Source organism: Myotis davidii, unplaced genomic scaffold, assembly GCF_000327345.1.
Source record: "Myotis davidii unplaced genomic scaffold, ASM32734v1 scaffold149, whole genome shotgun sequence".
Classification (NCBI taxonomy): Eukaryota; Metazoa; Chordata; class Mammalia; order Chiroptera; family Vespertilionidae; genus Myotis; species Myotis davidii.
In genome coordinates, this window is record NW_006352194.1 from 1,511,612 (window position 1) to 1,524,915 (window position 13,304).

Sequence of the window (13,304 nt, forward strand, 5' to 3'; positions counted from 1 at the left end):
GTTGAGCCAGGTTCATCTATGTCCCAAGTAAAGGGCTTGCTGCTTTTCATAATTCTTCCGACCCCTCAGACCTACCAGTGTATCAAATCTTTTTTTTTTTTTTTAAATATATTTTATTGATTTTTTACAGAGAGGAAGGGAGAGAGAGAGAGAGTTAGAAACATCGATGAGAGAGAAACATCGATCAGCTGCCTCCTGCACACTCCCCACTGGGGATGTGCCCGCAACCCATGTACATGCCCTTGACCGGAATCGAACCTGGGACCCTTCAGTCCGCAGGCCGACGCTCTATCCACTGAGCCAAACCGGTTTCGGCCAGTGTATCAAATCTTATCTTTTCTGTTTGGCAATGCTTTGGTGGCTCCCCTTCTGTTCTGGATGAAGAGGAAATGCCTTAATATGGCTTGCAAAGTCCTTTGGGACCCTAGGATTGGCCTACCATGGCCCAATTAGATTGGTGAAGAAAGGAAGATGGGAGACAGGATTTCCTGGAAGAAGTGACATTTGAGCTGAAATCCAACAGATTATGACAGAGAGCCAGATGATGGTGGTGAAGAGCTTTTCAGATAGAAGAAACAGATATGCAAAATTCCTGAGGCAGGAACAGTGTACATGTGAGCACCTGAGAGAGGCATGAGGCAGAAGCAGGGAGAGGAGCTTGTAGAGGCCAGTTCCTGCCTGTAGTCCCTGGAGGCCTCACAAGGTCTTAATTGCTTATTGTGCCCTATGGGGAGCCATTTAGAGTTTCAAGTATAGGAATGACTTCTAGTTAGTTACTCAAATAACAAGTACTTTTTGAGCACCTACTCTGTGCAGAAGGCTGGGAATTTTACACTATAAGACTCCTGGTCCCTGCCATCAGGAAATTTATAGTCTTCTTTTATTTTTTAAAAATATATTTTATTGATTTTTTACAGAGAGGAAGGGAGAGGGATAGAGAGTTAGAAACATCGATGAGAGAGAAACATCGATCAGCTGCCTCCTGCACAACTCCTACTGGGGATGTGCCCGCAACCCAGGTACATGCCCTTGACCGGAATCGAACCTGGGACCTTTCAGTCTGCAGGCCCACGCTCTATCCACTGAGCCAAACCGGTTTCGGCTATAGTCTTCTTTTATAAACAAAGTTAAACATACACATAGTTTAAAGAAATAACAAGTATAAGGTTTTCTGGGAAAACAAGGCAGTCCACGACCTTCTTCCCCCATTTCCATTTTCCCAGAAACACCTATTTTCAACTCTTTTAGCTGACTATATAGTTATTTCCATTATCTCCTCAGAGTTAATAATTGTCCTGTTTTGTCACTTGCTTAATTTTTATGTACTCCATTCTCCACCAGTTATCTAAATCTCTTCTCAAGAAGTTCATACAAGCCCTAACTGCTTTGGCTCAGTGGCTATAGCGTCGGCCTGCGGACTCAAGGGTCCCAGGTTCAATTCCGGTCAAGGGCATGTACCTTGGTTGTGGGCACATCCCCAGTAGGGAATGTGCAGGAAGCAGCTGACCGATGTGGAGAATGGAGTACATAAAAATTAAGCAAGTGACAAAACAGGACAATTATTAACTCTGAGGAAACAAGAAGTTATAAAGAAGTTGTACAGGAAAGGAAAGTAATTGTGTCTTACATATAGTCATGTCAACAATGACTACTGAACTAACCAAAATTACGCTGGCAGTTTGGGGAGGTGGGGATTATGTGTATGGTGGGACAGGTAATGGGAAAAGAGTTAAAATTTTATCTCCCTTCCTCTCTGTAAAAAATCAATAATCCTTTCTAATGGGGGCTCTCCATGACTACCACTTCATGTATTCTGTCAATTTCATTTTCTTGAAAAAACTTTTCTTGTTTTCCCTCTGCTCCAGGCTGGAGTGTTTGCTCTTTATTCTGGACAGGGAAACATCCAGATTTTGTTGGGTTTAAAGTTTGTACAAGTTGGGGGCCCTTAAAAAATACAAAATTAGGTATAATTTATTTAGATTGATAAAGCAATAAATTCCTGGAGCTTCAGAGCCTTTGGAGTCTCAGGGCCTTTTCTTCTGAGATCTCATTAGGTAATCTGGCAGAAATGGTTTCTGGTTGACTTCTACCCGCCAAGAACCACCTACAATCCCCAGCCCTCACAGGGGCGGGGCAAGTGCCGGAACCTGAAGTCGAGGCTGTAGGAGCTGTAGGAGCCTCTCAAAAAGCCTGCCTCTGACCCTGGGGTCTTCTTCACAATCATCCTCGGGATTCCCCTCGCCTCACTCCTATGTTGAATTGCCTTTTTCTTGATTTACTCCATCCTTTTGGTGGAAAATCTACTCTGTTTCCTGGGGAAAAGGTTGGGAAGGTGAGTTTTTCCGTTTCTAGAGGAAAGGTGCCAGCATGCTCCTGGGAGGGAGAGCACGCCTTTGAGACTTTGCATGCCAGCAAATGCTCCCTTTTGGGATGGTTTCTTTTGCTGTTTATTTTAATGTAGTCCCACTTACTTACTTTCTCCTTAGTTTCCTTTGCTCTAGGTCCTAGAGCAGCTGTGGTTAAACTATAGACCGCGGGCCGGATCCGGCCCGTTTGAAATGAATAAAACGATTGAAAAAAAAGACCATACCCTTTTATGTAATGATGTTTACTTTGAATTTATATTAGTTCACACAAACACTCCATCCATGCTTTTGTTCCGGCCCTCCGGTCCAGTTTAAGAACCCATTGTGGCCCTCGAGTCAAAAAGTTTGCCCCCACCCCCCCAGTCTAGTCTAGTCTAGACAGTGGTCGGCAAACTGCGGCCTGTGAGCCACACGAAATTTCAATCGTTGTCCTGTTGATATTTGGCTCTGTTGACTAATGAGTTTGCCGACCACTGGTTAGATGTATCTGTAAGCAAATCGCTACGAGAGATGTTTGAGATTTTGCTGCCTATGGTTTCTTTTTGGATTTTTATGTTTTCATGACTTACATTTACATCTTTTATCCATTTTAAGTTTATTCTTGTGTATGGTATAAGTTGATGGTCTAGTTTCATTTTTTTTGCATGTATCTGTCCAATTTTTCCAACACTATTTTTTTTAATGTAAAGGTTTAACATTGCAATCTTTTTTTTTTTTAATCCTCACCCTACAACATTTTTCCATTGATTTTTAGAGAGAGTGGAAGAGAGGGGGTAAGACAGAGAAATATGGATGAGAGAAACAAATCGATTGGTTGCCTCCTGACCAAGGCCCATGCCGGGGAGGAGCCTGCAACCAAAGTACATGCCCTTGACCAGATTCAAACCTAGGACCTTTTAGTCCAGCGGTCACCAACCTTTCAGACCTCACAGATTACCAGTGGTCTGCGGACCACCAGCTGGCAATCACTGCTCCAAAGTTTTCCTTAAATCAGAGGTCACCAACCTTTTGGACCTCACACACCAGCAGCTGGCGACCGCTGCTTTAGTCCGCAAGCTGACGCTCTATCCACTGAGCAAACTGGCTAGGGCTCAACACCATTTATTGAAGGGACTGTCTTGACTCCATTGAATGCTCTGGCCTCCTTTGTCAAATACTGAGTGTAATGACTTGGGTCAATTTCTGGGCCTTCAGTTCTGTTCCATTGATCTATATGCCTGTTCTTGTGCCAGTACCAGGTTGTTTTGATTACAGTGGCTTTGTAGTATAACTTGATATCTGGTTTTGTGATCCTTCCAATTTTGTTCTTAAGGTTGCTGCAGCTATTTGGGGTCTTTTTTTGGTTTCATATACATTTTTGGAGTGTTTGTTCTAGATCTGTGAAATATGCTGTTATTTCAATAGGGATTGCATTGAACCTGTAGATTACTTTGGGTAATATGGACATTTTAATGATGTTAATTCTACCAATCCATGAACATGGTATATTCTTCCACTTGTTTATTTCTTCCTCTCTAACTCTTTTAGTATTTTTTAATTGACTTCAGAGAGGAAGGAAGAGGGTGAGAGATAGAAACAACAATGATGACAGAGAATCACTGATTGGCTGCCTCCTGCACACCCCACACTGGGAATCAAGCCTGCAACCCAGGCATGTGCTCCGACTAGAACTGAACTCAGGACCCTTCAGTCCACAGGCCAATGCTCTATCCCAGGGGTGGGCAAACTTTTTGACTCAAGGGCCACAATGGGTTCTTAAACTGGACCGGAGGGCCGGAACAAAAGCATGGATGGAATGTTTGTATGAACTAATATAAATTCAAAGTAAACATCATTACATAAAAGGGTACAGTCTTTTCTTTTTTAGTTTTATTCATTTCAAACGGGATGGATCCGGCCTGCGGGCCGTAGTTTGCCCACGGCTGGCCTAAGCCATCAGTTGGACATCCCCCGAGGTCTCCCGGACTGCAAGAGGGCGCAGGCTGAGGGACTGCCCCCAGCCCCGAGTGCACAAATTTTGTGCACCGGGCCTCTAGTATATACTTAAAAAAACTATACATTAAAAAACTATACATTTAGATATATTTATGCATTAATTAATATAACATACACATATGTATAATATATACTGTATTATATGGAGATATACACTGAGTGGCCAGATTATTATGACCACCTGACGTTTATGTATATATATATATATATATATATATATATATAATTGATTTTAGAGAGGAAAGGAGATAGAAACATCACTGATGTTAATATATTATTTTTTAAAAGAAAGAAGTACTCTTTGCTCAGATAACACCTCCAGCCCTGGTGGAGGACTTACGGAGAGATGAAGTATTTTGTTGTAATTGTTGTTAATCCTCTCCCGAAGATATTTTTCTTTTCTTTTTAAAAGATATATCTTTTTATTGATTTCAGAGAGGAAGGGAGAGAGAAAGAGATAGAAACATCAATGATGAGAAAGGATCATTTATCAGCAGCCTCTCGCACACCCCACACTGGGGATTGAGCCCACAACCTGGGCATTTGCCCTTGGCTGGAATCAAACCTGGGACCTTCAGTCCACAGGCCGACTCTCTAGCCACTGAGCCAAACCAGCTAGGGCTCAACCAGCCTTTTAGGAAGCCTCAGCAAGGTGGAAAAGAGTAAGAATATTTATGTAAAGGCATTAATATAAAGATAACCACTGAACAAAAATATATCTTTCTAAATGCCAAACAGCTAAGAAAACATTACAAAAAAAAAAGAGAGAGAAAAAGTAACTACATAAGAAGGACTAGATATAAGAGCTGGAATACCTGTAAATATAAAACAATATGCTGGGAGGGAGGTGAAGAAAGCAAGGGGTTTAGAAGGAGGACACCTGCAATAATGTCAACATTTAAAAAGTTTTTTTTTTTTTTTTTTTTTTAGCAGAGTGCCAAATAAAATAAACAAAACGAGGCTCAGTGGGTGGAATTTGCCTGCATTTAGTTTGGGCATGAAAAGAGTGTTCACAGTTTTGCCCATGCTGTGGATTGAATTATTTGGCAGTTCCTCAGAAGATGATCTCACCTCACCTGATAAACAGGAGATAGACAGCCAAATTTTTAATAAAAAAAACAAACACCTAGTCCTAGCTGATTTGGCTCAGTGAATAGAGTGTCGGGCCGAGGACCGAAGGGTCCTAGTTTCAGTTCCAGTCAAGGGCACATACCTCGGTTGCAGGCTCTATCCCTGGCCCTGGTCAGGGCACATATGGGAGGCAACCAATTGATGTGTCTCTCTGACATCAATGTTTCTCTGTCTCTCCCCCTCCATTCCACTGTCAAAAAAAATTAGTATGATGGAGTCAAGGTCAAACAGATTTATCATTTTATGCTGCTGTAAAAGGATTGAGGAATCTCTATAACAAATTTCCAAAATATATTGTTAAATAAACAAGGTAGAGAAATGTATAGTAGTCTACCTTTATATAAAAAAGACATATAAAGATGTAACATATTTATCTGTTTAAATAAAAAAAAAGATTAAATAAAATAAAAAAGGTTACTGCCCTGGCCAGTGTGGCTCAGTTGGTTGAGCGTCCTCCAGTGCACTGAAGGGTTGCTAAGTTCAATTCTGGGTTGGGGCACATGCCCAGGTTTCATGGCCAATCCCTGGTCAGGGTGTATGTGGGAGGCAGTCGATTGATGTTTCTCTCTCTCTCTCTCTCTCTCTCTCTCTCACCTCCCTCTCTCTCTAATCAATAAAACATTTTTAAAAAGGTCACTAACTGGGGAGAGAACAAGTCAAAGGATAGGAATAGATTTCTTTGACTATATCTTGTTTTGTAGATTAGACTTGGAAATATGTCCATATTTTACATGATTAAAATTAAACAAGCCCAGCTGATGTGGCTCCATGACTGAGCATTGACCTATGAACCAGGAGGTCACGGTTCAATTCCAGGTCAGGGCACATGTCTGGGCTGTGAGCTCCATCCCCAGTGGGGGACATGCAGGAGGCAGCCGATCAATGATTCTCTCTCATCATTGATGTTTCTATCTTTCTCTCCTTCTCCCTTCCTCTCTGAAATAAAAAGTAAAAAATTAAACCAGTGCAAGAAATTCTTAAAAATGGAAGAATAACACAGGTTAAATTGCCCTGGCCAGTGTGGCTCAATGGTTGGAGTGTTGGCTAAAGCACCAAAGGGTCTCAGGCTCTATTCCAGTCAAGGCATGTATGTGAGTTGCAGGTTCAGTCCTCAGACCCGGTCGGGGTATGTGTGGGAGGGAACTGACCCATGTGTCTCTCTAGCATTGATGTTTCTCTCTTTCTCTCTTATCCCCTCTCTTCTTCCCTTCCATTCACTCTCTCTAAAATCAATGAAAAAATATCCTTGGGTGAGGACTAACAACAAACCCCACCAAAAAACAGGTTAATATAAATGTATACCCAGTTAGTAGCAAGTCACACAGAGAGGAGCCATACTAAGTAAGTTTAAGTCACAGTACGTTGAGCATACAGGCTCAGCAAGAAATACTGTACTTCCAAGAACAAAAAGAACGGCAAACAAAACTTTAACCTGCCTTTTGTTATTCTGATACTGTTGTGTAACATGGGATAAAACAATGGAGTACCTTTGATGTTCTAATATAATAATTCAGGATACATATGAGAACTGGGATTCTTAGCATTGAGGAAAATATACAGATGTGAGAAGAGTTCAGAAAAATTTTTGAAGTCTTGAATTTGAATAGAAAATATCAGTGTGTTTTATGTTTAAAAATATGTTTTATCTTAAAAAACATATCCTACCCTGTGCACCAAAAAGGCTAGAAACATGACCAACACAGCAGCAATGGGCATTCTAAATCCTAGATTTTGGTATCGCAATGCCATTCACGACTAAAAGAAACCAGGATTCCCCCTTCCACCCCCCCAAAAATAGTCGACTCCAGATCTGGAGCAGGAAGTGTACAAGGTAAGTAAGGAACATCCTATCATACCTGATAGCAAGGAAGTTACCACATACAAAAGGGTTGGATCAAAAGGACTCAGAAGCCAACTTGAAGAGGCCACCACTGGACAAAAATAAGGACAACTTGAGCATCATTAAGTATGACTACAATGAACTAAAAAACAGGATAAAGTTAATTCAGTGATCATGATACTAACACTAAAAACCCATCCACTGGTCACTTTGGAGGATGCTAGTAAACCAACTCATTACTTTGAAAACTGGCAAAAGGCGTGGGCATTTATCTTCCCCAGTAAACTGTTACTCTGGATAAAAATAACCGATGAGTGAAAGTTTCTCTTTTATAGGTATTTCAGGTATTATGTGAAGAAGGAATGGGATATTTAAAAGGTCACATTTTGCAACCTTTGATAAATTAATGGATCTAGGCATTTAGCTTCAAAGGCTGCAACATATAAAAAGAGAGAGACTGCCGAAACCGGTTTGGCTCAGTGGCTAGAGCGTCGGCCTGCGGACTGAAGGGTCCCAGGTTCGATTCCGGTCAAGGGCACGTGCCTGGGTTGCGGGCACATCCCCAGTGGGAGATGTGCAGGAAGCAGCTGATCAATGTCTCTCTCTCATCTATGTTTCTAACTCTCTCTCTCCCTTCCTCTCTGTAAAAAATCAATAAAATATATTAAAAAAAAGAGACATGATGTGTCTCCTGATGAAAACATACAACACTATAAAGTTTTGCCACTAAATCTGAATGCAATTACATCCATCTTCTTAATGAACAGAAATACAAAGGATAGAGAAACCTGTTAAATGACACTGTGGAGATATAACAGCAAAATCCAGACTGGGAAACAGAGATGAAGCTCAAAGAGATTCCAAGAAACATGCCAACCATTTGCATTATTACTATTTCTTAATTTTTACTGAATGTATTGGGGTGACAATGGTGACTAGCATTTGCATTATTTAAAGCCTGTTTGAATTAAACTTGAGTATTTCATATTTGTGTGTGTATATATTGATTTCAGAGAGGAAGGGAGAGGGAGAGATAGAAACATCAGTGATGAGAATCATTGATCGGCTGCCTCCTGCACACCCCCACTGGGGATCGAGCCCACAACCTGGGCATGTGCCCTTGGCGTATTTGAACCTGGGACCTTTGTCTGCAGGCCGATGCTCTATCCACTGAGCCAAACCAGCTAGGGCTATAATTGTTTTCTAAAAGTCCATATATAGTCCTGGCCGGGTAGCTCAGTTGGTTAGAGTTGTCCTAACACACCAAGGTTGTGGGTTCAATCTCTGGTTGGGGCACAGGTAAGAGTCAACCAATGAATGCATAAATAAGTGGAACAAATTGATGCTTTTCTCTCTCAAATCAAAAAACAAAAAAGTCAATATATATAAACATTTATGGATGAAATATGGCAGGTTAAAGGTTTGCCTGGCCTATGTGGCTCAGTGGTTGAGTGTCCACCTATAAATCAGGTCACGGTTTGATTTTTTTTAACTGATTTCAGAGAGGCAGAGAGAGAAACATTAGTGATGACAGAGAATCATTGATAGACTGCCTCCTGCATGCCCCCTGGGATCAAACCCACAGGCAACCCGGGCACGTGCCCTTGACCAGAATCAAACCTGGGACCCTTCAGTCCGCAGCCCGATGCTTTATCCACTGAGCCAAACCAGCTGGAGCAATACAAATATTTTTAAAAAATTAAAGTTGGCCACAAGTTGATAATTGCTGAGGCTGTGATACATGGAGGTTCATGATATTCTTTTCATTCCCCCCCCCTAAGTCAGCATGATTTAGGCATTCACTAGAGATGTGTGATCATGAAAAAAAGGTATCTGGGGTAACTTTCAGGTTTCTTGCTTGAGGGATGGAATGGTGCCAAGTGAGGATATTTTTTCCATTGATTTTTGGGAGTGAAAGGGAGGGGGGAAGAGAGAAACATTGACATTAGAAAGACACATTGATTGGTTGCCTCCTGCTTGCACCTCGACCAGGGTTGGGGAATTGAACCTGTAACTGAGGTATGTGCCCTTGACCAGAAATCAAACACAGGACCCTTCACTCTGCATGCTGGTGCTCTAACCACTGTGCAACTGACTAGGGTGGTAGTGGTGCTTTTCACTAGATCTAGGAAAAGCAGAGAGGCAGATTTGTGAACAAGAGGGTTCCATTTTGGTCATGTTAAATTTGGGTGCTGAGGGGTTAAATTTGAGGTTGGTAGAAATACTGAGCTCAACATGTGAGCAGGAGATGAAAATGTGTCACTGAGTGACATCACAGGGAGAATCTGTAGAGAAGGGGGTCTCAAAGGGATATGAGGAAGGATCACAGAGCCTAGAAGTAGACAAATGATGTCTTAGAAAGTGGAAGGCCCAGAAAGCAGTCTAGAACAGTTTTTTAAAAAATATTTTTTATTTATTTTTATTGATTTCACAGACGAAGGAAGAGGGAGATAGAAACATCCATGATGAGAATCATTGATCGGCTGCCTCCTGCATGCCCCCTACTGGGGGATCAAGCCCACAACCTGGGCATGTGCCCTTGACTGGAATCAAACCCAGAGCCCTTCAGTCTGCAGGCTGATGCTCTATCCACTGAGCCAAACTGGCTAGGACTAGAACAGTTTCTAACAGGAGGAAATGCTTGGACTCCTACTGCATACCACATAAACAAACTAATTCAAAATGGTTCAAAGACTTAAATTTAAAAGCTAGTTATTTAAAACTCTTAGAAGACATAGGTATAAATTGTTATGACCCTGGGATAGGCAATGGATTTAAGAGTCTCATGCTCTACCGACTGAGCTAGCTGGGCACTTCCGAGCAATGGATTTTGATGTAACACCAAAGCACAAGCAACAAAAAATTAAATAAACTGGATTTCATCAAAATTAAAAATTGGCCTGGCCGGTGTGGCTCAGTGGTTAGGTGTTGACCCATGCACCATGAGGTCACTGGTTCGATTCCCAGTTCGGGTACAGGCCTGGGTTGGGGGATTGATCCTCGGTAGGGGGGAATGCAGGAGGCAACTAATCGATGTATCTCTTCTCTTATTGATGTTTTAACTCCCCCTCTCCCTTCCTCTCTCCGAAATCAATAAAATCATATAAAAAATTAAGAATTGTTGAGTCAAAGAACACTATCAAATTAAGTAAAGAAAACTCACAGAATGGGTGAAAACACTTGAAAATCATATATTTGATAAGGAACTAGTATCCAGAACATATAAAGAACTCCTGTACCTCAACAATAACAGTAAACCAATTTAAACACGAGCAAGGAATTTGATAGTTCTTAAAAAAAAAAAAAAAAAAGATATACAAATGGTCAATAAGCATATGGTAAGTTGCCCAACATCCAAGTCATTAAGGAAATACAAATCAATACCACAATGAAATATTACTTCATATCCAGAGATGACTAATAAAAAAAGAAACAGGAGAAAATATGTCTCTATGACAGGAAGAAATTAGAACCCTCATATATCGCTGGTGGGAATATAAAATGATGTGGAAAAATGGCCTGGCAGTTTCTCAAAATTTAAACACAGAAGTACTCTATTACCCAGCAATTCCACTCTGAGGTCTATGACCACAAGAATTGAAAATATGTCCACATGAAAATTATATGTAATACTCATATTTATTAATGTCCCAAAAAGTGGAAATGACTCAAATGTCCATCACCTAACTGATCAATGAGTAAATGAAATATTATCCATATTACCAGACATTTGGCAATAAAAGGAATACATGGTATGACATGGATGAGAAAACAATATGCTAAAGAAGCCACTTACAGGACTATATATTGTATTTAGATGAAATGTCTAGAAAAGGCCAGTCTATAATAGATTTAGTGGACTAGGATTGGGGGGACAAGAGTGACTTTTTTTAAAAAAATTAAAAAGTATGTATTTTTATTGACTTCAGAGAAGGCACATGTGATTTCAGAGAACCAAAACCCGGGCATGTGCCCTGACCAGGAATTGAACCTGGGACCCTTCAATCCAACGCTCTATCCAGTGAGCCAAAGCGGCTAGGGCAAGTGACTTTCTTTTTGTATGGGATTTTTTTTGGAGTGATGACAATATCCTGGAATTAGTAGTTACTAAAAACCACTCAACTGTTTGCTTTAAAATAGTGAATTTTATGGTGTGAATTATAGCTCAATTTTAAAAAAGGGTGGGGCTTGTGCTCAGCAGTGGTAAATGCTGCAGTGAAGCCGAACAAGGTGAGGCCTGGAGAGAGCATGGGATCCAAGCATGGCAGGAAGATTGTCCACTCAGGGTTAAGAAAGCCCTTTCCCTCTTGTCCATCATCTGTCCCTCCTTTATTTAATTCCAATAGTCTGAACCCTAAACAGACTCTGTGCTTTCATCCCTTTGGCCATGATTGGTTTAGGAGTACACAGGCAACTCAGTTCTGCCCAGTGAAACTTGGGTGGCTGAGAGGTTTCTGGGAAATAATTATTTTTTTTATAAGATTTTTAAAATTGCTTTTTAGGGAAGGAGGGAGGGAGAGAGACATTGATGGGCGGTGGGGCATGTGCCCTGAAGGGGAACTAAACTAGCAACCTTTTAATGCAGGATGACACCCAATGGAGCCACACCAGGCAGGGTTCATTATTCTTGAGGAAAAAAAAGTGAAAGTCTTCTGCCTCTGGACGTTTTTTGTCAAGCTAAGGCCTGAAGCAGCGGACTTGGTGAGGTGGTTGGACATATTGAGGGCAGCAGAGGACACAGGCTGTAAAGACCCTTAGAACAACCCTACCTCAGAACTTGTCTTGAGATAAATCCTCATTAAGTCTTCCCCCCACAAAGCATCTTAATGTAGGTTACTGGTGACTCTTCCTGAGATGGGTAAGAATGGGCTTGAGACAGGGCTCAGGGGAAGGGAGTCCACTTTTACATTTTTCTCTCTATGACCAGACTTAATTCAGGTCAGGGCTGGCACTGAGCATACTATTATGGCTGTCTTAAATATCCTTACCATATTTTCCTGTCTGGTTTCTTGGTTTTTAAGCCTAGGTACTCTTGTGATCAATAGCCAGTCAAATCAGTAAACATTTTCCAGGAAGTAAAAACAAAAAATTAAGCTCAGCCCAGCTGGCGTGGCTCAGTGGTTGAGCATCAACCTATGAACCAGGTCATAGGTTCGATTCCGGGTCAGGACACATGCCTGGGTTGTGGGCTTGATCCTGCGTGGAGCGTGCAGGAGGCAGCTGATCAATGATTCTCTCTCATCGTTGATGTTTCTCTCTCCCTTCCTCTCTGAAATCAATAAAAAAATTAAGCTCACCCTACCTATCCTAATTTCTAGGTAACAGAAAAAGAGGGTTACTAATGAGTTTAACCTCAGCCAATTATAAGTCTGGTTCTTAGTTATAAAATGAGGATAATCTATATAGGACTGACCTAAACATTAAATGAGCACACAGCAGAGCTTCTAACATAGTCCACAGGCTCACCACGTTTTACTGAATCTGAACTCACGCAAATATTGATAAAGTAACCCCCATTTCCTCAAATTCTGCTCAAATACCAAGCTATTGAGCCCCTACTCCTAACAGCTGTAATGGTTCCACTCTGGAAGATAACCCCCCTCCCAATAAAAATAAATCATTACAACCTGGAACTATTTCAAGAATGAAGGCAAATGGCTAAAAATTACTTAAGTGGACAAATTATACTTTATACAAAAGGGGCCTCCCAAGTAGAAGTCAGAAATTTTTGACACAATTGGGGGTTTGAATCCTGACTACTCATGAGATGTACACATAACCGCTACTCTTTAGATGTACACATAACCTTGAACAAGTTTCTTCATCCGAGCCTGTTTCCTCATCCATAAAAATGGTGTGAACTTACATTACACAATTGTCCCAAGACTGAAGATCAGATAGAAAACCTACCAAGGAAGAGCTTAACTGGTATGACAGTTTTGACTAAGCAGATAAAAAACAACTCAGCAATG